General features: G+C 31.9%; 1 protein-coding gene and 1 long non-coding RNA gene across 2 annotated transcripts in view; one reads left to right on the forward strand and one right to left on the reverse strand.

Moving 5' to 3' along the window:
* LOC139493010 (phosphatidylinositol phosphatase PTPRQ-like) overlaps positions 1-17,292 on the forward strand; it is a 279,255-nt gene that overhangs the window by 144,502 nt on the left and 117,461 nt on the right. The window lies entirely within an intron of this gene.
* On the reverse strand, positions 8,781-10,300 carry LOC139492548 (uncharacterized). Its single transcript, XR_011656891.1, has 3 exons — positions 10,010-10,300; positions 9,570-9,648; positions 8,781-9,007 (listed from the first exon to the last, which is right to left on the reverse strand). It is a non-coding gene; the product is annotated as an uncharacterized lncRNA (long non-coding RNA).

A 17,292-nucleotide genomic window follows, 5' to 3' on the forward strand; every position in this document is an offset into this window, starting at 1 on the left:
AATTTACATGAACATAAGATTGAGAATGGAAATGGGGAATGTGTCAAAGAGACAACAACCCGACCAAATAAAAAACAACAGCAGAGGGTCACCAACAGGTCTTCAATGTAGCGAGAAATTCCCGTACCCGGAGGCGGTCTTCAGCTGGCCCCTAAACAAATATATACTAGTCCAGTGATAATGAACGCCATACTAATTTCCAAATTGTACACAAGAAACTAAAATTAAAATAATACAAGACTAACAAAGGCCAGAGGCTCCTGACTTGGGACAGGCGCAAAAATGCGGCGGGGTTAAACATGTTTGTGAGATCTCAACCCTCCCCCTATACCTCTAACCAATGTAGTAAAGTAAACGCATAACAATACGCACATTAAAATTCAGTTAAAGAGAAATCCGAGTCTGATGTCAGAAGATGTAACCAAAGAAAATAAACAAAATGACAATAATACATAAATAACAACAGACTACTAGCAGTTAACTGACATGCCAGCTCCAGACTTCAATTAAACTGACTAAAAGATTATGATTTCATCATATGAACATCAGGCACAATCCTTCCCGTTAGGGGTTTAGTATCATACCATCATAACATATATGAGAAGAACATAACCCGTGTCATGCCAACAACTGTTTTTAGAATAAATGTGTTTAGTTCCGATGCAAAGACCTTATCAGTGACTCAATATTAACGCCAAAATATGCAATCTTTAATGACTTGACAACAGTATCGTATCTATATCCCTTCTTAATAAGTCTATTCAAAGGTTTTGTAAGTTTCTGAGGTGAATACTGACACCTTTGTGCTTTATAAAGAATATTACCATAAAAAATTGGATGTGAAATACCTGAACGTATTAGAAGTCTGCATGTTGAGCTATATTTACGAATGATGTCTTTATACCGATGATAAAATTTAGTAAATGTTTTGACTAGTTTGTGATATCGAAAACCCTGGTGTAATAATTTTTCAGTAATACATAAATTTCTCTCGTTAAAATCTAAAACATTGTTACATACACGAGCGAATCGTACAAGTTGAGATATATAAACACCGTAAGATGGTGACAAGGGAACGTCACCATCTAAAAACGGATAATTAACGATAGGAAATGAAAAATCATCCCTTTTATCATAAATTTTAGTATTCAGCTTTCCATTAGTGATATAGATATCAAGATCGAGAAAAGGGCAGTGGTCATTGTTAGTATTAGCTTTATTTAAAGTAAGTTCAACAGGATAAATTTTATTAATATACATACTGAAGTCGTCATTATTGAGAGCCAAAATATCATCCAAATATCTAAAAGTATTATTAAATTTGTTTATCAGATGTTGTTTCGATGGGTCTTTGCTTATTTTTGTCATAAATTGTAACAATACAAAAACAGGTCCGCAAAATAGACCTAAACAAGTCTTTCATTTTGCTGACTTTTATAATACTGAATATGAGAACACATTTTAATTATAAATACATTTTTGACTTCTATAATAAAAAACAGCAACTTATTTATGTCTGAGCTTCTCTAAATTAATCTCATGTTTGTAAAAACAGCACCTAGTCTTCAAATTTTGGCAGATACAGTACATGTTTATAAAATAGAAGATAGAATGTAATGATTGCCAATGAGACAACTGTCCACAAGAGACCAAAATGACACAGACATTATCAACTATAGGTCACTGTACGGCCTTCAACAATGAGGAAAGCCCAAACCATAGTCAGCTATAAAAGGCCCCGATAAGACAATGTAAAACAATTCAAACAAGAAAACTAACGGCCTTATTTATATAAAAAAATGAACGAAAAACAAATATGTAACACATAAGAACGAACTATAAAAATCAGTTGAAAAAGACTTAACTCATCAGATGGACAAAAATAAAAGTGGACGTGGCCAGGTACTTGTACATCCCGACAAAAAAAGACACTAGGAACAGATCTGAGAGTACTCGCAGTTATCTGACTGCTAGTTCAAAGCCACTAACAACTAATAACACAAATCATGCATCTAAGATTAAACTATCAATCCGTACACATCCAATGGATTTAGTGTAAAGACGTCATAAACCGCCAGAGAAAAACATGACCTTGTGCAATGCCAAGTTACAGGTATCGACAGATTGTAGATCCATGAATGTGTATATGTATATAACATACTAGTAATATTTAGTTTGCTTTTAATTTACTGATAACAAAATCAATATTTATACCAATAAAAACAATATTCAATGATCTTATTACAGTGTTGAATTGGTAACCTTTTAGAATAAGTTTATTTAAAGGAGCGATAAGCTTACATGGATCATTTCGAAATTTCCGGGCACGATAAACAACATTTGCGTAAATGAGGATGTGCTATCCCGTTTGAAATAAGTTTTTTACAGGTACAACCAAACTTCAAAACCAAATCTTTATATCTCAGAGCTTCAGATAAGCTGCATATTTGCGTGATCACGCAATAAAAATAATTAAAAACTCAATGCAATTGCCCATTGCAGGGTTCAATTACCCAATTAATTCAAAGGAAAACCCAATTATATGCCAAAACTATGAGTTCTTAACGCTTTTACTCGCTATCTTTTGCATTATTTACTCTTATCTGATTACAGTCGTAGCGTAAATCTATTTTAAAATATTAATAATTTGAAATGTCCTATCGTTCTTAAAAAATCTGAACTCTGACTGCTATGGTTTTAAGCTTCTCTAAATTAATCTCATGTTTGTAAAAAACAGCACCAAGACTGCATATATTTACAGATACAAGTTAAGGATAAACATAACATTTACACACAATATATGATATTACAGGGGTATCCCATGGACAGACATGTTCATCACTTATTGGAGACAGTACATGTTTATATGCTCTGAAGTGTACAAATAACATGTGCAGTTGTACATCTCCTACATTACAGTATTTCCATCCAACTGATAATACATGTAAATCAAGTAAGTTTTATATCTATTGATATTTTAACTAGATGAGACACTAAATATTGATATTATCTGACATGTATACATATTATGAATAGTTGTAGAAAGTTTATGCAAAAGTATATCAGTCTTTTATTCTATTTGATAATACATGTAAATCAAGTAAGTTTTATATCTATTAATACTTTAAGTTTTATGAAATAGAAAGACTTGTTTAACAACTAAATGAGACACTACATGTTGATATTCCCTGACATACACAAGTATAATATAGATATAGAAAGATGTGGTATGAGTGCCAATGAGACAAATCTCCATCCAAATAACAATTTATAAAAGTAAACCATTTATTATAATTGTAGAATATCTTTAAAAAAGTATATCAGTATTTTATTCTATTTGATAAAACATGTGAACCATTGGTAAGTCATTGATTTTAGTTGCTTTATTTGTTGCAACTATGCAGTCATTGTTCAGACAGAAATAAGTAAAAATCTGATTTTGACTCATAGAGGTCGAAATTTGTATGTTTCAAAATTTGTCTCCCTTAAATTCAAGACAATTTATTACTTCAATAAGTCAATTATTGTTAAACAAAAAATATTTGACCTTAAATAAAAAGATGCAAATATTGACTTATACAATAAGTTACCAAGACTAATCAACTTCCAGACCTAAGCACATTTATTGCAGGTCAAGCATCAACATGAAATAATGACAACATGGAAAGAAAATGCTTTTCTTCTAAAGAAAAGTATGCAAAAGACCCTAAAAATAACGTACATAATGTTTATCTTCTATACCGGTACAATGCAACCATCTATTATAACCTCACAAAAAGAGGAAAATAATCTTATCTTAAGTAAAAATGTTCAATTCAATTTCAAACATAAAAAGGATATGGTCTTGTGAACCCTTAGACAGGTTTATGATGTCATAGGTGGTTCACTTTGGCCACCAATTGAAATTTATTCTTTACATGAAATTTATTCTTTACATGAACATAAATAGACCTAAACAAGTCTTTCATTTTGCTGACTTTTTTAATAATGAATATGAGAGCACATTTTAATAATAAATACATTTTTATACTCCCGCAAAAATTGAAAATTTTTTGGTCGTATATTGGTATCACATCGGCTTCGTAGTCGTCGTTGTCGTCCGAAGACATTTGGTTTTGGCACTATAACTTTAGTAAAAGTAAATAGAAATCTATGAAATCTAAACACAAGGTTGATGACCATAAAAGGAAGGTTGGCATTGATTTTGGGTGTTTTGGTCCTAACAGTTTAGGAATTAGGGGCCACAAAGGGCCTAAATAAGCATTTTTCTTGGTTTTTGCACTATAACTTTAGTAAAAGTTAACAGAAATCTATGAAATTTTAACATAAGGTCTTTGACTACAAAAGGAAGGTTGGGATTGATTTTAGGATTTGAGGTCACTACAGTTTAGAAATCAGGGGCCAAAAACAGGTCCCCAATAAGCATTTTTCCTGGTTTTTGCACAATAACTTTAGTATAAGTTAATAGAAATCTATGAAATTTTAATACAAGATTTATGACCACAAAAGGAATGTGAGGATTGATTTTGGGAGTTTTGGTCCCAACGAATTAGAGGCCAAAAGTGTCCAAAATTAAACTTTGTTTGATTTCATCAATTATTGGGGTTCTTTGATATGCCAAATCAAACTGTGTATTCAGATTCTTAATTTTTGGTCCTGTTTTCAAATTGGTCTATATTAAGGTCCAAAAGGTCCAAAATTAAACTTAGCTTGATTTTAACAAAAATTGAATTCTTGGGGTTCTTTGATATGCTGAATCATAACATGTACTTAGATTTTTTATTATGGGCCAAGTTTTCAAGTTGGTCCAAATCGGGGTTCAAAATTATTATATTAAGTATTGTGCAGTAGCAAGAAATTTTCAATTGCACAGTATGCAGCAATAGCAAGAAATCTTCATTTGCACAGTATTGTGCAATAGCAAGAAATTTTCAATTGCACAGCATTGCGCAATATCAAAAAATCTTCAATTGCACAGTATTGTGCAATAGCAAGAAATCTTCAATTGCACAATATTGTGCAATAGCAAAAAATATCTAATTGCACATTATTGCGCAATAGCAAGAAATTTTCAATTGCACAGTTTTGCGCAATTGCAAGAAATATTCAATTGCACAGTATTGTCCCGTTTTCAAATTGGTCTATATTAAGGTCCAAAGGGTCAAAAATTAAACTTTGTTTGATTTCAACAAAAAATGAATATATGGGGTTCTTCAATATGCTGAATCTAACCATGTATTAAGATTTTTATGCAGTTAAGCTGCATTATATGCGAGCACCCTAGATTTGTGTTCTACCCAATAAATGCCGAAATACTTGCCATTGTTATTATCTAGCTTGCTTCTAGGTTATATATAACTAATTGAACACTTTTTTAATACTTTGTATTTTGGTTTACAAAAAATATGACCAGAAAAACCTTAAATGATCGTCGATTTATCCAAAAGTTTTAAAGTTACACATAGGAAGTAGTGCTTATTAAGAATCCTTGTGTAGTTCATTATGACTTGTGCTTTTGGCCAAGATGTCAAAGAACAATTGTATGAAATATTTAATCGCCGAAAATCTCTTAAGACAAGTAGTTTAGATTTCCCAAATGGCAAAAGTCGTAGGAATATTGTTTGTCATCAATTCGTAGTACAACTACGTCAGTAGTCTATTATATAATAAGTTCAACTGTTCATGCTGTTGGCGGCAATTTCAAATTAGAAAAAGAAATTTTCGTATCTTTTCAATTTGGAGGCAGGTGTGCAAATTAGCGATGGTCCGAGGTCTGCGACCTTCCACTTTTGCAAGCGGAATTTCGACTAGGATAGTTAGTTTCTAGCTACGCTCGACGTAGTCACCTTCCACTGAAAGAAAATAAGAACTAACTTTGCTAACCTTTTCACCATGTTCATGAAAGTCTCCAATTGAACGAGATAAAAACTTATTTTTATCAATATTATTCATGACAGCGATGTTCATTTTGTCCAACCGCCAGCTTTATACAGAAAATCGCCGTAAAATATTGTATAAATTCGAGTAAAATCGTATCTGATTGACAAAAACAACATTGTAAACACATAACAATGGCGGCCGTGAAGACAAAATTTTACAATATCGGATCCGATTCCGGAAGCGGATAAGGGTAATTCCGGGTTTGGCAATCGATTACAAAATATTTCCAAGCAGGTGAAAAAATACATCTGTGCATGGTAAAAGAACATGAACACTAGAATTGTAAACCAAAAGATATATGTAAAAGAAAGAAAAAGCAGAAAAATATTTTATACAGAAACTCAAAATTTTTTTTGACAAATTTTAATTTAAAAATCCAATACAACGTGACAGCTGGGAATAGTATAATCTAACAATATACATGTTCATGGTCACAGTATAAATTTTCTTTATCAGTGATAAATGATGATAATGCATGTGAGATGCTTTTAAAGTGTAAACATATTACTGCAATTTCGAAGGGTTGTTTTTTTTTTTATCTCAATCCTTTGGGCCACTCTACCCCCTCCTGTTTAATAAATTGGAAAAGGTCGAGCTCCCCAGGCCTAAACCATATGAGGGGCAGATCCAGGATTTTAGGTTAGGATGGGCGCAAACTTAAATTTTCTCCGAGCAGGGAGAGGCTAAACAAAATTTGAGGTAAATTTATCGGAATATTCTTTATTAAGCTGAGAACAACCCATGCTTTGCAAATTTAAGGGGGGTGCACGCCCCCCCCTTTTCCGACTGAATCTGCCCCTGCATATATTCAAGTATAGGACAATATAATGAATAAAATTAAATATAGGGGGAGTCCCTGGAGTTACCCTACCCCTCCTGTTTCAGAACTTGGAAACGGTCGAGATCCACACCCCTTAACCATATATATTCATGTTTATGACAATACTACAGTAAAAAATCAACGAAATATAGAAAGAGTCGGTGGGGGTCACCCCAACCCCCTCCTGTTAGAGAATTTGAAACCCGTTGAGATCCCCACCCTTTAACCATATATATTCATGTACGGGACAATATAACAATTCAAACGAAAGATAGGGGAGTCCCTTGGGTCACTGTATGCCCTCCTGTTTGAGAACTTGGAAATGGTCAAGATCCTCAACCCTAAACCATATATACTCATGTATGGGACAATATAACAAATCAAATGAAATATAGGGGAAGTCCCTGTAGTCACCCCAACCCTCCTGTTTGAGAACTTGGAAGGGGTCGAGATCCCCACACCAAAACAATATATATTCATATATGGGCCAATATAACTAATTAAATGAAATATAGGGGGAGTGAGTCCCTGGGATCACCCTACCTCTCCTGTTTGAGAACTTGGAAACCAATGAGATCCCCACCCCTAAACCATATATATTTATGTATGGGACAATATAACAAATAAAATGAAATGTAGTGGAAGTCCCTAGGGTCACCCTACCCCCAGTGGGGGATCCAGAAATTTTCATAAGTGGGGGCCCACTGACTGAGCTAAGAGGGGACCCGCTCCAGATACGCTTCAGTGATTCCCTATATAAGCAACCAATTTTTTTCCCAAAAAGGGGGGGGGGGCACCTCCCCTAAATCCTCTGCCTACCCCTACCTGTTTGAGAACTAGAAAACCGTTGAGATCCCCACCCCTAAATTATATATATTCATATGTATGGGACAAAATAACAAATCATTTACATTTACTATGGGCAAGTCAGTCAGACCTCACCTTTGATCCCTGTTGTAGTGAACATTTGTCTGATTCGTGTCTCATAACTTTTGTACTATAGAACACAAATTCAATTTTCTTTCCAGGGAAACCAGTCCATTCATACTATTACATCTTCATACTAAGTCAACTTGAACTTCTAGCATTCAAATAAAACCAAGGTTAACTACCAAGTAGAACAACTGCAATCATTGGGAACTTGTACCACTGCAGACTCACCATAAAAAAATATACATTGCTATATGCATTGCTTTTGAAACCTTGATTAGATATATATTATTTTCCTTAATAAATAAATCATTAGATAAACATAAATGTACTATATATGAATGTTTAATGTTGAGGCAACTTTGCCACAGTTTTCATAATTACGGTTGCCTTGGTTTTTGGTTAACTGCCTTCAGCGCTTACAGCGCTTTGATTAATATCTGGGCCCGCTTATCAAGGTGTAATACCACCATTGATTTTTCCCTATCAGTCTTTGTTAAATTGGCACAAGCTTTTAAAAAACTTGTACAGTATTTACCTTTATTTCAACCAAAGAAATACTTTGCATGTGTAAAGTTCAATCCTTTCCAGTGATACAGTGAAAATTTCACACTACATTTCATTGCATATAAGAAAGTAACCACCGCCGAGGGTAGACAACCCAATTTTTACACTGTTATTTACTGGTTACCTGCTTTGGTAACTATGTAACCTTAACGTTCCAAAATATTTTATAAGACCATCAAATAAAAAAGGAATGCTGCTTTCAGACACCCAACATACATATTTACGACTCAGAAAAATTTAAGTGCATTAAAATGCAGGGTTTATTTTCTACAACTGTCAAATTCAAGGGAATATTTTTTTAGGCCTACTTTCGTATGCAACCGGATGTGACGTACCATGATTTGGTGGTATTACACCTAAAGAACACAAAAATGTCAAATAAACTTAATGCAATTTTTTCCCCTCCAATTGCAAGTTATTTCAAGCATAACTGTCAAGTTTTGTCTCAGTCAGAACTATAGTTTCAGAGAAAATCACTATAATGTAAGGCCATATCCTACGGCAATTTCAGTCCAATTTCTTCGAAAAATCCTAATTTCAGTGTATCATTATAAAATGCACTGTTGACTAATATCTGATCATAAACTCATGATATATGCATTCAAACAATTAAATAGAATACAAAAGACAACTTTAAGATGATAAACAATTCTATTGCACCTTTTAGAGTTCATTTGAAGGTCTGTTTTGGTCTGTTTTTGTCCATTTTTCCTCCTTCCTTCCTTTTTCATCAAACTTGATATCTTTTGTCTAAAAAATAAAACAAATATGATTATTTTCCCACAAAAATGAAATAAATGTAATGTTAAATCAATAATTAAAGTGTTTTAGCTGAAAGAACTGTCTCTATAAATGTTAACAGTCTACACGGAAGTTTCTATAAGCCCTTATGTGTAACTTGAGTTTTTGGTCTGTTCCCCTAGTGTGAGAAACAACGGTTCCCTTTCAGTCAATCATTTATTGCTACTGGTATCAAAGTCTTTTTATTTACTCATAACAGTATATTTCTAATAGATTTACACAAAAAGTCCACTTTCTTGCATTTTACATTAGAAAATGGGGAGAAAGAGTAATAAAAAAATACCTCAAAATGTTTTTAAAAAGGGTTATGTCCCTTGGAATGCTGGTACAAAAAATAATTGGTAAGAATTATAAAGTTTAAGTATGTGTGACTGGATTCTGATGTGTATAAATCAAGGACAAATAAGTGTTTAGATGAGTTATTGTCTGTGCAAAATGTAGACGGCACAATGGCAAATTGTAAACTTTTGCGGCCAAAACAAAAAAAAACATGATGATAGTTGATACATACTTTAATGCTGAAGTGTCATCTGCAGACCAATTCACATATAAGATTTTTCAACAGAATGCTCTTCAGAACATGGTTAACACTGAAATAAAAAAATAACATGTTGTATAAACAAAACAAAAACTGTAAGGGTAATTTAAAATTTAACACAGTAATCTAAATACAGCTTCGTCTGTCCACCCATTTGACTAAGAAAACACCCGTAAACCCCCATTTCAATGCCATTTTAACTCAAACGTACTTTCTGTGTCTAAATCCATTCAGAATAGTCCATGTTTACAATGTATGAACTGGTTTATTAATAACTTTTAAAAATGAAAGTACAATAGGGTCACAAGTGCACATTTAGTTTCCCTAAATAATTTAGGTGTAATACCACCATTGATTTTTCCCTATTAGTCTTTGTTAAATTGGCACTTTTAAAAAAATCGTACAGTATTTACCTTTATTTCAACCAAAGAAATACTTTGCATGTGTAAAGTTCAATCCTTTCCAGTGATACAGTGAAAATTTCACACTACATTTCATTGCATATAAGAAAGTAACCACCGCCGAGGGTAGACAACCCAATTTTTACACTGTTATTTACTGGTTACCTGCTTTGGTAACTATGTAACCTTAACGTTCCAAAATATTTTATAAGACCATCAAATAAAAAAAGAATGATGCTTTCAGACACTCAACATACATATTTACGACTCAGAAAAATTTAAGTGCATTGAAATGCAGGGTTTATTTTCTACAACTGTCAAATTCAAGGGAATATTTTTTTAGGCCTACTTTCATATGCAAACGGATGTGACGTACCATGATTTGGTGGTATTACACCTCAAATTGGTCCACATTGAGGTCTAAAGGGTCTAAAATTGAATATTTTTTAATTTCATCAAAACATGAATTCTTGGGGTTCTATGTTATGCTGAATTAAACCATGTATTTAGATTTTGGATATTTGACCATAATAGGTAAATGTCCAATTTAAAATTTTTAAGTTTTTATGTTTAAGTTCTTAGACCACATTCATTCTGTGTCAGAAACCTATGTTGTGTCAACTTTTTAATCACAATCCTAATTCAGAGCTGTATCAAGCTTAAATGTTGTGTCAATACTTGCCCCAACTGTTCAGGGTTCGACCTCTGCGGTTGTATAAAGCTGTGCCCTGCAAAGCATCTGGTTGACTTCTGTAAGTATAAAACAGCAACTTATTTATGTCTGAGCTCTGACTGCTATGGTATTAGCTTCTGTAAATTAATCTCATGTTTGTAAAAAACAGCACCAAGACTGCATTTATTTACAGATACAAGTTAAGAATTAACATTGTATTTACACAAAAGATGTCAATTACAGGGGTATCCCATGGACAGACATGTTCATCATCTATTGGAGACAGTACATGTTTATATGCTCTGAAGTGTACAAATAACCTGTGCAGTTGTACATCTCCTACATTACAGTATTTCCATCCAACTGATAATACATGTAAATCAAGTAAGTTTTATATCTATTGATATTTTAATTAAGGGAGACACTAAATATTGATATTATCTGACATGTACAAGTATTATGCATAGTTGTAAAAAGTCTATGCAAAAGTATAACATTATTTTATTCTATTTGAGAATACATTTAAATCAAGTAAGTTTTATATCTATTAATATTTTAAGTTTTATGGAATAGAAAGACTTGTTTAACAACTTAACAAGTTGCTTTCTTTCAAAAAAGAAATGCAATCAGAATGGTAGATGATTTGTTTTTTAGATAAGAGTTAGTTTTGAGGCTTAAGTTAAAAAAAAATGTGAAGAAATTTAATCAATTAATGATTATTTGTGCTAAAAAAAAGAAATGCATTAGCTGTTTTAATTGGAAAATGAGATATGTTCATGGTTGTTCGAACAATTGCTTGATATTGTTCATTATTAAGATCCTTACACCTTCTCTGCAAGGTTTTTGTGATGCTTAGGATAGAAAGCATTGGCAATTTTAAGTTGTGTGCTTTGTGCTCTTAAAAGTTTTAGATGACAAACCTCTTTTGTTAGAAACAAAAAGGCTTTTTATATGCTCGTCGTAATTTTGACGGGACGTATTATGGTATACAAATGTCCAGTGTCCATCTGCCTGTCCGTCTGTCTGTCAGTCTGTCTGTGCGGCGTAAACATGTTGCACAGTAACTTGAGAAAGACTTATCCAAATTTCATAAAACTTAATATAGTTGTTTCTTATGATGGTCAAATATCTGTATACTGTTTGGTGAAAATAAAATTAAAACTTTTTGAGTTAGGGCACTTTGTAACTAAAACAGGGGGAGGGGGGTTTTCTCACACTGTATTTAAAAAACGATTTTTGATTATTGCTTAAAACTTTACACACTTCTTAGTTATATTAATCTTAAGATCTGTATACTTTTTGGTGATGATTCAAAATTTCATTTTTGAGTTGTAAAAAAAGTGGGAGTTTTTTTTTTACATGTCGCGTCGTAACAGTATTTTTATTCTATTTGATAATACATGTAAATCAAGTAAGTCATTGATTTTAGTTGCTGTATTTGTTGTAACTAGGCAGTCATCGTTAAGACATAAATAAGTCAAAATCTGATTTTCAATTCATAGAGGTCTAAATTTGTATGTTTCAAGGTTTGTCTCCCTTAAATTTAAGACAATTTATTACTTCAATAAGTCAAGTAGTCAACACTTCGGTGTTGACATGAATATCAATAAGGCCAACTAAAATTAATTAGTAGATTTTCATCCAAATTTTTGAAAAAAATAGGGCGGGTGGGAGGATTTTATTTTTTAAATTTTATTTCATATGAAAACCTGTTGCATGTTTTGTGACGAGTTCTTCATATATGCAAGTGAAATAATAAGCTTATATCATGTATTGTTAAGGCCGTACAGTGACTTATAGTTGTTAATGTCTGTGTCATTTTGGTCTTTTGTGGATACATGTAGTTGTCTCATTGGCAATCATACCACATCTTCTTTTTTATATACACAAGTATGAGGAATCTTACATAATTTTTCCAATCCTTAAATGAATATATCTAATTGCGGCTTTAAAAACTTAAGAACAAAAACGTGTGAGTTAGACTACCTACACCAAATGTATTTGGGTTTCTAAACAATGGTTTGTATTTCCATAAAATGAAGCATATGCATTGGTATGCAACACAATTATTATGAGTACAGAATAAAATGAAAACTCAGAGAGTGTTGAAAATAATAGGGTTGGTACTTTATATGCAAGATGAAAATCTAATTATCATGCAAAACATGAACTTTATAATAAAAAAAAGTTGTTGTTTAATGACTCTTTTTGGGTGTATTGGGACATTTGCTGTTTGTCAACATAAAAAGACAGCCATGGGTGAAATCAAAGGGCTTGCATAAATAAAATGCATATGTTAGTCAACTTTTTAAATTCAATAAACGGTCATAAATCTGACAAGTTTGTGCTTGTATTTCAATATCTTTAATCCAGTCATGTTTTCTGTATCAATGGTGTCCACGAATCTTGCGCTTTGGGTATCATTTACAGTTTAAATTTCCTGAGACAAAGTCATTGCATAAATAAAAAAGTCCGCAGTTTTCCGTAATCACAGAAATTTGTGACATACGGCGATTTGCAGTCTTGGAAACAGCGTGTTTCTCGAAACACCAATATTTTACGTCATTCTCGTTATCAATCTTTACTCTCGGAAGATGATGTTGTCATCATAGAGCAGCGGAAAGGTCGACTTAATCATTTTTGTTCGATTTACTTGAGGTACAAAACCGAAATTTGAAACAGGAAGCTTTGAGGATGAAACGAAATTTTAACGGTTACCGGTAACGGGAATGAACGAAATCCGGAAATCGTAAATTTTATAAAATAAAAAAAATGGGGGCGGGACGATTTCAGAGGGGCGGGCAGGGATGAAAATCTATCAATTAATTTTAATTGGCCTAATGTGGTCATTTTAATAAATTTCCTGTTACAAAACTGTTAATTTTTCGAAAAACTAAGGATTTTCATATCCCAGGCATAGATTACCTTAGCCGTATTTGGCACAACTTTTTGGAATTTTGGATCCTCAATGCTCCTCAACTTTGTAATTGTTTGGCTTTATAAATATTTTGATATGAGCGTCACTGATGAGTCTTATGAAGACGAAACGCGCGTCTGGCGTACTAAATTATAATCCTGGTACCTTTGATAACTATTAGTAAACAAAAAATAATTGACCTGAAATAAAAAGATGCAAATATTGACTTATACAATAAGTTACCAAGACAAATTAACTTCCAGACCTAAGCACATTTATTACAGGTCAAGCATCAACATGAAATAATGACAACATGGAAAGACAATACTTTGTCTTTTAAAGAAAAGTATGCAGAAGACCCTAAACATAACGTATATAATGTTTATCTACTTTACTGAACAATGCAACCATCTATTATAACCTCACAAAAAGAGGAAAATAATCTTATCTTAAGTTAAAATGTTCAATTTAATTTCAAACATAAAAAGGATATGGTCTTGTGAACCCTCAGACAGGTTTATGATGTCATAGGGCGTGCACTTTGGCCACCAATTGAAATTAATTCATGAACATGAACTAATTAATTTACATGAACATAAATAGACCTAAACAAGTCTTTCATTTTGCTGACTTTTATGATACTGAATATGAGAACACATTTTAATTATAAATACATTTTTGACTTCTGTAAGTAAAAAACAGCAACTTATTTATGTCTGAGCTCTGACTGCTAGGTTTTGAGCTTCTCTAAATTAATCTCATGTTTGTAAAAAACAGCACCAAGACTGCATATATTTACAGATACAAGTTAAGGATCAACATAATATTTACACACACTATATTATATAACAGGGCTATCCCATGGACAGACATGTTCATCACCTATTGGAGACAGTACATGTTTATATGCTCTGAAGTGTACAAATAACATGTGCAGTTGTACATCTCCTACATTACAGTATTTCCATCCAACTGAAAATACATGTAAATCAAGTAAGTTTTATATCTATTGATATTCTCTGACATGTACACCTATTATGCATAGTTGTAGAAAGTCTATGCAAAAGTATAACATTATTTTATTCTATTTGAGAATACATGTAAATCAAGTAAGTTTTATATCTATTGATATTTTAAGTTTTATGAAATAGAAAGACTTGTTTAACAACTAAATGAGACACTACATGTTGATATTCTCTGACATGTACAAGTATTATATTTATATAGGAAGATGTGGTATGAGTGCCAATGAGACAACTCTCCATCCAAATAACAATTTATAAAAGTTAACAATTTATTATAATTGTAGAATATCTTTACAAAAGTATAACAGTATTTAATTCTATTTGATAAAACATATGAACCAAGTAAGTTATTGATTTAAATTGCTGTATTCGTTGCAACTAGGCAGTCATTGTTTAGACAGAAATAAGTCAAAATATGAATTTGAATTCTTGTCATGCACATTTATAAATATACATAAACAAGTCTTTCATTTTGCTGACTTTTATAATACTGAATATAAGAACACATTTTAATAATAAATACATTTTTTGAATTCTGTAAGTAAAAAACAGCAACTTATTTATGTCTGAGCCCTGTCTGCTATGGTTTTGAGCTTCTCTAAATTAGTCTCTTGCTTGTAAAAACAGCACCAAGACTGCATTTATTTACAGATACAAGTTAAGAATAAACATTGTTTTTACACACAAGATATCAATTACAGGGGTATCCCATGGACAGACATGTTCGTCATCTATTGGAGACAGTACATGTTTATATGCTCTGAAGTGTACAAATAACATGTGCAGTTGTACATCTCCTACATTACAATATTTCCATCCAACTGATAATACATGTAAATCAAGTAAGTTTTATATCTATTGATATTTTAAATAAAGGAGACACTAAATATTGATATTATCTGACATGTACAAGTATTATGCAATGCATAGTTGTAAAAAGTCTATGCAAAAGTATAATATTATTTTATTCTATTTGAGAATACATTTAAATCAAGTAAGTTTTATATCTATTAATATTTTAAGTTTTATGGAATAGAAAGACTTGTTTAACAACTTAACAAGTTGCTTTCTTTCAAAAAAGAAATGCAATCAGAATGGTAGATGATTTGTTTTTTAGATAAGAGTTAGTTTTGAGGCTTAAGTTAAAAAAAATGTGAAGAAATTTAATCAATTAAGGATTATTTGTGCTAAAAAAAAGAAATGCAATAGCTGTTTTAATTGGAAAATGAGATATGTTCATGGTTATTCGAACAATTGCTTGATATTGTTCATTATTAAGATCCTTACACCTTCTCTGCAAGGTTTTTGTGATGCTTAGGATAGAAAGCATTGGCAATTTTAAGTTGTGTGCTTTGTGCTCTTAAAAGTTTTAGATGACAAACCTCTTTTGTTAAACACAATAAAGGCTTTTTATACGCTCGTCAAAATTTTGACAGGACATATTATGGTATACAAATGTCTGGTGTCCGTCTGTCTGTCCGGCGTAAACATGTTGCACAGTAACTTGAGAACGACTTATCCAAATTTCATGAAACTAAATATAGTTGTTTCTTATGATGGTCAAATATCTGTATACTGTTTGGTGAAAATAAAATTAAAACTTTTTGAGTTAGGGCACTTTGTAACTAAAACAGGGGGAGGGGGGTTTTCTCACACTGTATTTAAAAAACGATTTTGGATTATTGCTTAAAACTTTACACACTTCTTAGTTATATTAATCTTAAGATCTGTATACTTTTTGGTGATGATTCAAAATTTCATTTTTGAGTTGTAAAAAAAGTGGGAGTTTTTTTTTTACATGTCGCGTCGTAACAGTATTTTTATTCTATTTGATAATACATGTAAATCAAGTAAGTCATTGATTTTAGTTGCTGTATTTGTTGTAACTAGGCAGTCATTGTTAAGACATAAATAAGTCAAAATCTGATTTTCAATTCATAGAGGTCTAAATTTGTATGTTTCAAGGTTTGTCTCCCTTAAATTTAAGACAATTTATTACTTCAATAAGTCAATTATTAGTAAACAAAAAATAATTGACCTGAAATAAAAAGATACAAATATTGACTTATACAATAAGTTACCAAGACTAATCAACTTCCAGACTTACGCACATTTATTACAGGTCAAGCATCAACATGAAATAATGACAACATGGAAAGACAATGCTTTGTCTTTTAAAGAAAAGTATGCAGAAGACCCTAAACATAACGTATATAATGTTTATCTACTTTACTGGTACAATGCAACCATCTATTATAACCTCACAAAAAGAGGAAAATAATCTTATCTTAAGTTAAAATGTTCAATTTAATTTCAAACATAAAAAGGATATGGTCTTGTGAACCCTCAGACAGGTTTATGATGTCATAGGGCGTGCACTTTGGCCACCAATTGAATTAATTCATGAACATGAACTAATTAATTTACATGAACATAAATAGACCTAAACAAGTCTTTCATTTTGCTGACTTTTATGATACTGAATATGAGAACACATTTTAATTATAAATACATTTTTGACTTCTGTAAGTAAAAAACAGCAACTTATTTATGTCTGAGCTCTGACTGCTAGGTTTTGAGCTTCTCTAAATTAATCTCATGTTTGTAAAAAACCACCAAGACTGCATATATTTACAGATACAAGTTAAGGATAAACATAATATTTACACACAATATATTA

The sequence above is a fragment of the Mytilus edulis genome, chromosome 10, assembly GCF_963676685.1.
Source record: "Mytilus edulis chromosome 10, xbMytEdul2.2, whole genome shotgun sequence".
Classification (NCBI taxonomy): domain Eukaryota; kingdom Metazoa; phylum Mollusca; class Bivalvia; order Mytilida; family Mytilidae; genus Mytilus; species Mytilus edulis.